The sequence below is a fragment of the Dermatophagoides farinae genome, chromosome 7 (assembly GCF_024713945.1).
Source record: "Dermatophagoides farinae isolate YC_2012a chromosome 7, ASM2471394v1, whole genome shotgun sequence".
NCBI lineage: Eukaryota > Metazoa > Arthropoda > Arachnida > Sarcoptiformes > Pyroglyphidae > Dermatophagoides > Dermatophagoides farinae.
The window spans coordinates 1,878,269-1,886,891 of NC_134683.1; the positions used below are offsets into that span (position 1 = coordinate 1,878,269).

Below are 8,623 nucleotides of genomic sequence, written 5' to 3' on the forward strand. Positions count from 1 at the left end.
TAAATAAAGTAACAAAAAAAAAATAAATAAAGATTGGATGGTCAGAAAATCCAAAAAAAAAAACGGAATTGAATCCTTTATAATGACTGATATATAAATATTTTAATGAGCTACAAGTGGGATTTTTTTTTGTTGTTGTCTGTTTGGAAATTCATTCAGTAGTGGCCCAAAAAGGGTTGAATCGATTTAATTTTCTTTATCATTAAAGAAGATCTTTTTTTGCTGCTGCTGTCGGATGTTTTTTGTTTTGTTTTGTTTTGTTTTTGCATTCATGTGATGAACATGACCAGAAAATAATTAGCAGCTATTTTATATTGTTATGAATTTCATTTTTTTCATCTTGTTATTTTTTCGCCTGAATGAAATTGTATGGCCAAGAAAAAAAAATGAAAGTAAAAACCACTTTGGCACCTTTTAACCATTGGCTCGGTATTTTTTATTTTTATTTTTTTTTCGCTGAATCCAGGTTTGCTCATTTCAAATTTTTCGATTCGGTTCACTTGATTAGTGTTAATATTGATGCTCAGGTTTAATTAACACGAACGGGGAAAAAAATGAAATTTTAAACATTATAAATGGGGTGTGAATATTTAAGCGGTAAGAGAGAGAGTGTGTGAGAGGGGGGAGAGAGAGAGTTTGAAAGTGAACGAACAAAAAACATTTTCCATTGGTCAAACAATGTTGTTGGTTGGTTTTTTTTTGTTTTGGTCAAATGAATGAGAAAAAAAAATGAAAGTCTAATAATAAATCAATTGATTGCATTGAACAATGAAAATAGAAAGAAAAAAAATCAATTGATTTTAACCAATCATTGCTGACCAAACGCCGTTTGTATGCTAGTTTTGTATTTTGACCATACAAATACAATTCGATAATGGCTTTCTGTTTTGTTTTGTTTCGTCTTCTATTTCTAGGGCAAAATATATATCTTGTTCGTCTTTAGTTGAATCAATTAGAACTAGATTTTTTTTTTTTGAATAGAATTAGTTTTGCTTGATTGAATATTATGTATGTATGTAAGTATGAGTGTCTGGATGCTATTTTATACCTGTTAGTGTTGTTGTTGTTTTTTTTTTTTGTTTCTTCACCATTTTTGTTGTTGATCATTTATAGCCACATTTAAAAAAACCACCACCTGATTTTTTTCTTTTGGTTTTTTGAGACTAGACTTTAAGCAAAAAAAAAACACAAGTGAAATAAAATAATCATATCAGGAGTGATTGATTCGATTAATGTATATATATGATCCAACTGATCTGTTGTTTTCACCATGATCGTTATCATCATCATTATCATTATCATTAATATTATTTGCTATAAGGATCAAAAAAAAGAAAGAAAAATTAGTCTGGGTCAGTCTGAATCAATTAACAAACTAATAAAGCAATTGTTTATGGTTTATGATAATAATAATAATAATACAAACCGATTATTAATGGATTAACAGATGAATAACATTATTATCAGATTATTTGGTGATTGTATCTCGTTTTTTTTCATCTACGAACCCATCTATCTAGCTGTCACCGATGATAATTCAAAAATACAAATCAAAAAGAAATCATCATCAAATAGTAAAAAAAAAAAAATCTTCAAACAGAAACAACAGGTGGCCAATACCTATCGATACTATCGATATCTTTCCAAGAGCAAAAAAGTATTCTTTTCTCGATTTTTTTCCAATCTTTGAAAATGTAATTAAACAAATTCAAAATTTAAAATTCAAGAAAAAAAAATTAAATTAAATTTTATCATTATCATAAATCAATCAAAAATGATCTGATGTGATGGATATTAGATTTGAATGGACGAAAAAAAAAATTTTGGAGAAAATCCAATTAAAAATTTTTTTTTCTCATTTACTAATCTACATCTAAAACGAACGACGAACGAATTATTTTATATTTCCGTTTGATTTTGAAAAATGACATACACACACACACACACAAAAAAAAAAACAAAATCCTAATTAATGATGATGAGAGATTTATGAATTTTCGTGCTAAACGAAAAACAAAAAAAAAGAAAGAAAGAAAACTCTCGTGTGTGTGTGTCTGCTTGTACACTATGGATTTTTCAATTGCATGTTTGATCGATAATTTTTCAATCATTAATTTTATTTTATTTTCCTCACTTGATATTTGAAAATGAGAAAATGAAAAAAAAATTTGGAACACGCCATTCATTTTCGTTTTCATTTTTCCTGATTTGATTGGATCAAAAAATAAAAAAAAATTAATTAGTGAAAAAAAAACAAAACAAAACAAAAGAAAAAACAAACAGTTGGACAACAGCAAAAAAAAAATTTATTTTAATAATTTAGTCATTAACATCTTAAAACAAAAAACACGCGGTGACGAAAATCAAAAAAATCTTCGTTATATCATTTTATTATTGATGATGATGTTTAATGTTTGATTTGGTTGTCAATAATAAACTGATGATGACGATGATGATCATTATCATCATGATGAAAATGATTTTTTTTTGTTGTTGTTCCATATGGAACACTTTGTGTTTGTGTTTGTTTACATAAGAGGGGCAAAAACAAAACAAAAATTCAATTTGAATTCGGTTACAATGTTTGATTTCATCATCATCATCATCATCATCACATCATTATAATGTCTTATCTAATCATCATTTAATTTTTTTTATCTTTTTTTTCGATATTCCCGGATATTTTGTTTATATTGTCCAACACGCTCATTATCGCATCATCATCATCATTATCGTCGCCGTCGTCGTCGTCGTAGTCGTTGTTTTTGAAACTATTTTATAAACAAAGTAAACTTGGCATTTTTTTTTGTTTTCGTTTTCGTTTTGTTTTTGTTTCCGTTTTTTTTTCTCCAAGTGGTCAATACACCATACATACTCTCGTCGCATATGATTATTTGTTGTTGTTTGTGTAAGCTAGAAAAAAAGTGGCTGTATGTTTCACGTTGATTTTTGGACCATGATTGTGATTGTTTCAGACAACAACAACAACAACAACAACAAGTCTGTTGTATTTGTTTTCAATTAATTTTCAAAATTTTTTTGCATTGTTTCTACTTGCTTGGTGTCCATTATCATTTTTTTTTGTTCGTAGATTTGAATCATTGTTTTTTTTTTCTTATGGTAGATAGTTAGTTAAAAGAGGAAGTACGTATGCACACAGTGTTCACATTTTTTTTCGTAATTCAACAATATTAGTACAGTGGTTAATAAATATAATGATCACCAATCATAATGATGATAACGATGATGATGATGATTAGTATAATGAAACACAAATACAGATAATATGGATCAATAAAATAGATTGATCGATCAATTTTTTTATTTAATGTGACCGATCGAGAAACCTTCAATCCGGAATTCAATATATTACAAAAAAAAACTGTTGAATGTGGAAATAGTCAAATTTTATTAACATCAAATATCTTGTGTGTGTACGTGTGTGTGTATGTCTAGTTCACCTACAACTGCGTGTGAAATATTTGTTTTTTTTCAATCATCATCATCATATATCAGAGATGAACATCTGATATGATTCATGATGATACACACACACACACACACACAATGGTCACTCAACATACATGCATTTGTACATACACCAGAATAATGATGATAATAAGTTATTTTGAATTTATATGTTTGTGTTCCTGGATCCAAAAAGATTGTGGATGATTATGAAACCAAAAGCGAAAGAAAGAGAGAGAGAGAATGGATTCAATTTGTTAATTTTTAATGTTATCTCCATTTTCAAAAATTTTGTTGTTGTTGTTGTTATTTCGCTTATATGAATTATATATATCCATTTCAACATATGAAAAATATGGCTATTTTGTGGTCAATCTGCCACACTGACAAAAAAAATAATGATTCAAATAAATCTTTTTTTGTTTTTGTTTTTTTACTGGATATGAATTGTGTCTGAACATTCAACACAATTCATATCAAGACACAATCCATTTGTCATATACAACACATTTGATACAGGTGCAAATCAAGACCCATAAGATCATTTTCTTCTTTTCATTGTATTTTTGAGTGAAAAAACAAAACAAAACATAAACACTTATCACATAAACACACACACACAAACAAACAAACAAACAGATCCAAAATTTCATATGGCCTGGAATCGATAGATTAATTACGTATAAACACTCGCTCATACACACACACACACATGGCATCATCATAAAATGTTGGCCAAAACGTTTTTTTATTTCAAAACTAATAAAGTCATTAAATACAACAGTAACAAAATCATATTGATGAATGGATTCCATTCCTCTGACAAATGTAAAGTAAAGGTAAATTAGATATTTAGTAGGAGCTAGATCTTATAATTTTCCGTTCTACTCGCTCACTATCCTCTATTAATTTTTTTTTTTTTTTTTTGTTTATGACGTTTCAATTTATCAATGAATCGCAATGGATTCAAAAACATCGACATGCCGTGTCTTAAATGGACAATCAATCAATTGATCGATACATCCATTCATTCATTGATGGTAAGATTTGTGTTTCAATTGGATTTGGATCGAAAATGAATATATGTCGGAAAAATGAAATCAAAAAAAAAAAAAAAAAAGAAAAATTCAGCACAATAATAAATTAATGTGAAATGAAAAGCTTAATCGTTTCTGATTAAAATGATTATCATTTTAATCTTTGGTGATGATGATGATGATGATGATTTGATGGAACAAAACAATTTATGGTGAAAAACAAAAAAAAATGTTTTATCCATACTGTAAATTGTAGCGTAGATGTAGGACAATCATATATTGATTCATCAAAAGATTGTTGTTGTATTTGTCGATAATTATCGCCATTTAAATCCAATGTCGTGGATGATGATGATTATGATGATGATCCATCATTATTATGGAACATAAACCATTTATATAAAAGTAAATACAACCGGGGTGTTTAGCTATCATCATTATATTATTATTACAATATATTGCAATATATTGGATCACGAATTGATTTAGAAACAATTTCATTGAATATTGAACGGCAACATTATTATGTGAAATTATTATTATCACAAATAATGATGAGAAATAAAGGTTTCAATTTAAACATTGAAAATTGAATACTATTTTTTTTTTTTTTTTTTTTTTGATTTGCTCGTACAATATGATGATTGTAGCGAATGGAATTTGATATTTTTCTCTCTCTCTCTCTCTCTCTACATTCAATTTCAATTTATCATGGTGAATTTGATTGAGATGTTCGATTTTGAACTTTAACTGTTTTAAAATTGGATTCATATTGATTGATTGATTGATTGATTTTTTGTTGTTGTTGTTTGGTTTTTGCTTCAAAAGTGAAATACTTAACTATGTATTAGATTTTGTAGCAAAAATAAAATAAATATATAAATTCAAATATTGAATGGTGAATTTTATCTTTGAATTTTTTTTTGTTATTTGATGACCGCATCAACACTTTTGATGGCCATAGTGAATTGATGTTAATAATGATGGTGAGTTTATGGTCTCTTTTTTCCAATCGATATCAACTAATCAATGATGATGATGATGATGATGATGATGATGATTAAAGTGTTAACGATCAATGAAAAATCAAATCTTGAAAGAAATATTGGACAAAGTAAATAAATTCGTCGTTATTTTATTTTTTTTTTTTGTTGTCGGATGATGACGATACACATATACATAATTATTACATCAAGTTTAGGCAGTAAGTAATCATATAAAATAAATTGGATTTCATTGATCACTGAATTTCATATCTCACATTTTTACTCATCAATTTATCTATGGCGAAATAAAAAATCATCAAAATTTCATTCATTCACAATCCAGTGATTTCTTTTTTTTTTGGCCAACGTTAACCAAAATGATTGATTTGTTTCACGCTTTCAAATAATCGATATCAAATACAAGATTATCACCACCATATAAGTGTATATATATATGAGATAATCTGTTGTGCAATTTTTTTCCAGTGCAAAGTCTGGCTATTTTTTTTACATTACAACAGCACGAATCAACACGGAAAATGAAATTTTTTTTCATTTCATTTTTCATTTCAATTCAATAAACATAAAATGTAAAATTCAATGAACAATAATGTGTAAAGTTGAATCATTTCAAACAGAAGAAAAAAAAATTTCAATTGAAAAATTGATCTTGATTCAAAAAAAGAAAAAACAGCCACAATCATTTTTATGTCTATGAAAACCTTGACAGTGGAGATGGTATTCACCACATAATAATCTCAACATGGCCTTTAATGATAAATTATGTGCTGGATAGCCACACAGTTTTTTTTTACAAAATATCTGCCTAATGAACAATTATCAATGACCATTGTGTTTTTTTTTCGACGTTAATCGAACATGAAACAATCCATTGATTTTTTTTTCGACTTTCATTTTGATGACTAAATTTTCGACAACGAAAAATTATTATTTACATATCGAGTTACAGCAACAACAACAACAACAACAACAAAAAATTTTCGCTGACATGAACAAATATTTTTTTGTTCCAAGTGGACCAAAATTGTCAGTGATGATTTTTTTGTTCTCTTTTTTTTTGTTTAATTTCGTAGAAAAAAAAATGGTGTAAATTCATTGCTTTCAACAATTATCACACACACACACAAAAAACAGAATGTGAATGAAATAAAGTCATTCACATTCATGTCGCAAAAATAAATCGTATAGACCAAAAATTCATCAATTGTCCACATTTTGTAATATTGCCAAAATGAACATATTAATCAAAAAAAAAAAACTGAAATAAAACAAAACAAAACAAAAAAAATTGTTATGTTTTGAATAATAATTGTGATGGAATGAAAATGTAATATGATGAAAACATACACACACACACACACACAGTGTTCCATTGTCATCATGTTCTACATTAATATTAAAAATGAATGGTCAATTAATCAATGAAACACACACACACACAAACACACACTGGATACACAGACAGAACAGAATTTTACAATCCAATAACTTTGATCATAAATTGTCTGTCTCGATATTCATCATCATCATCATCATCATCATTCATTTTAATAAATCTGACATAATCTTATCCACATCATTATATTATTATATTATGATTATGTTTGTAATCATTAACAACAACAACAACAACAACGACAGCCAACAACAACAACAACAACAACGACAGCCAACAACAACAACAACAACAACAAAAAATAGGCGAAATCATTAAATTATCAATGTTATTTTATCCCATTTTTTTTCAACAACAACAACAACAACAACAATTCAATTGAACAAATCCATTACAGACTAATCTCAAATTTTCTTTTTTATTAAAAAATAATTGAGTTCAGATATTATAATCCTTTCGCTTTTCGGTGGCTGTTTTTCTTTTTCTTTTTTTTAGGAATAAAAATTGTTTTTAAAAGCGAAAAAAAAATTTTCTTTGTTTTCGATGTATATACTCATCATGATGATGATCGACACATGTATGTAATATATGATATACAGATGTTGATACTATCGATATTTAATATGGATGTTATGACGACTACGACGACTACGACGATGATGATGATCATAATGAACACATGTCCCTAAATTTGTTTCGGTCATCTCCATACACACACACACACACACTTGTTTCATAGCTAAATATACGAATAATGAAACTAGAAATAGAAATTCAAACCAAAACAAAAAAAAATTAAAAACATTTCTTCGTGAATCGATTGAATGAAGAAAAAAAAACCAGGAAGTTTTCCATTTCTGGTTGCCAGGCCAATAACACCATCATAAGTTTCGTATGATGATAATAATAATAATAATAGTGATGTGTTTATCATTTTTCAGATTAAGCTCAATTTTTGGTTTGTTTTTTCTGGTCATATCAATGAAACACAAAACAAATGATGATGATGATGATGATGATGATATTGGTGGTGATGAACAAACTGTTTTCATCAATTTTCCGGAATTTCTTTGCAGACGACTTTGAAATTTTTTGTTTTTTTTCAAATTAATATCACAAAATGTCTTGGAAGCAACCAGAGAGAGAGAGAGAGATGCCAAAAAAAAAACATAAAAAACTGATGAATATAATTAGCGTTTGTGTGTGTGTGTGTGGGCATGAAAGAGTTGTGATTGATATCCGAATCAATAAAAAAAAGTGTTAGTGTGTGTGTGTGTGTGTGTGTGGAAAAATTTCCGGTTAATAAATTGTGTAAAATGTTTTTTTCTTTCATCAAAAAAAAAAAATTAATTTGAAATTTGAAATGATCAAATTGAAACAAAAATGATATTCACATTTCAATTTCAAATTTTTTTTGTTTCATATTTTTTCAATCATTTGAAATCATAATCATCATATAAACCTTTGAGGCGTATTAATCGTTTTTTTTTGTTCTGTTGCGTTGAAATCAAATATTGAATTGTAAAAAGAGAAAAAAAATGGAAAATTATCAATTTCAATGATGAGACGGAATGGGCAATGGGCAAGAAAGAAAATGTTTTCAAAATTTTAAATTGAAAAACAAAAAAAAAATGAAATAAAATCAATTCAGAACACAGTAGCCATTTTGTATGTGTGTGTGTGTGTGTGTGTGTGTACTGAAATCGTGTTGATCG

The 8,623-nt window shown here is 27.4% G+C and overlaps 1 long non-coding RNA gene across 1 annotated transcript; it reads right to left on the reverse strand.

Moving 5' to 3' along the window:
• Window positions 1–307: 307 nt before the first annotated feature.
• LOC142597714 (uncharacterized) lies at window positions 308–1,573 on the reverse strand. Its single transcript, XR_012832350.1, has 3 exons — window positions 1,427–1,573; window positions 1,049–1,314; window positions 308–958 (listed from the first exon to the last, which is right to left on the reverse strand). It is a non-coding gene; the product is annotated as an uncharacterized LOC142597714 (long non-coding RNA).
• Between the last annotated feature and the right edge of the window lie 7,050 nt (window positions 1,574–8,623).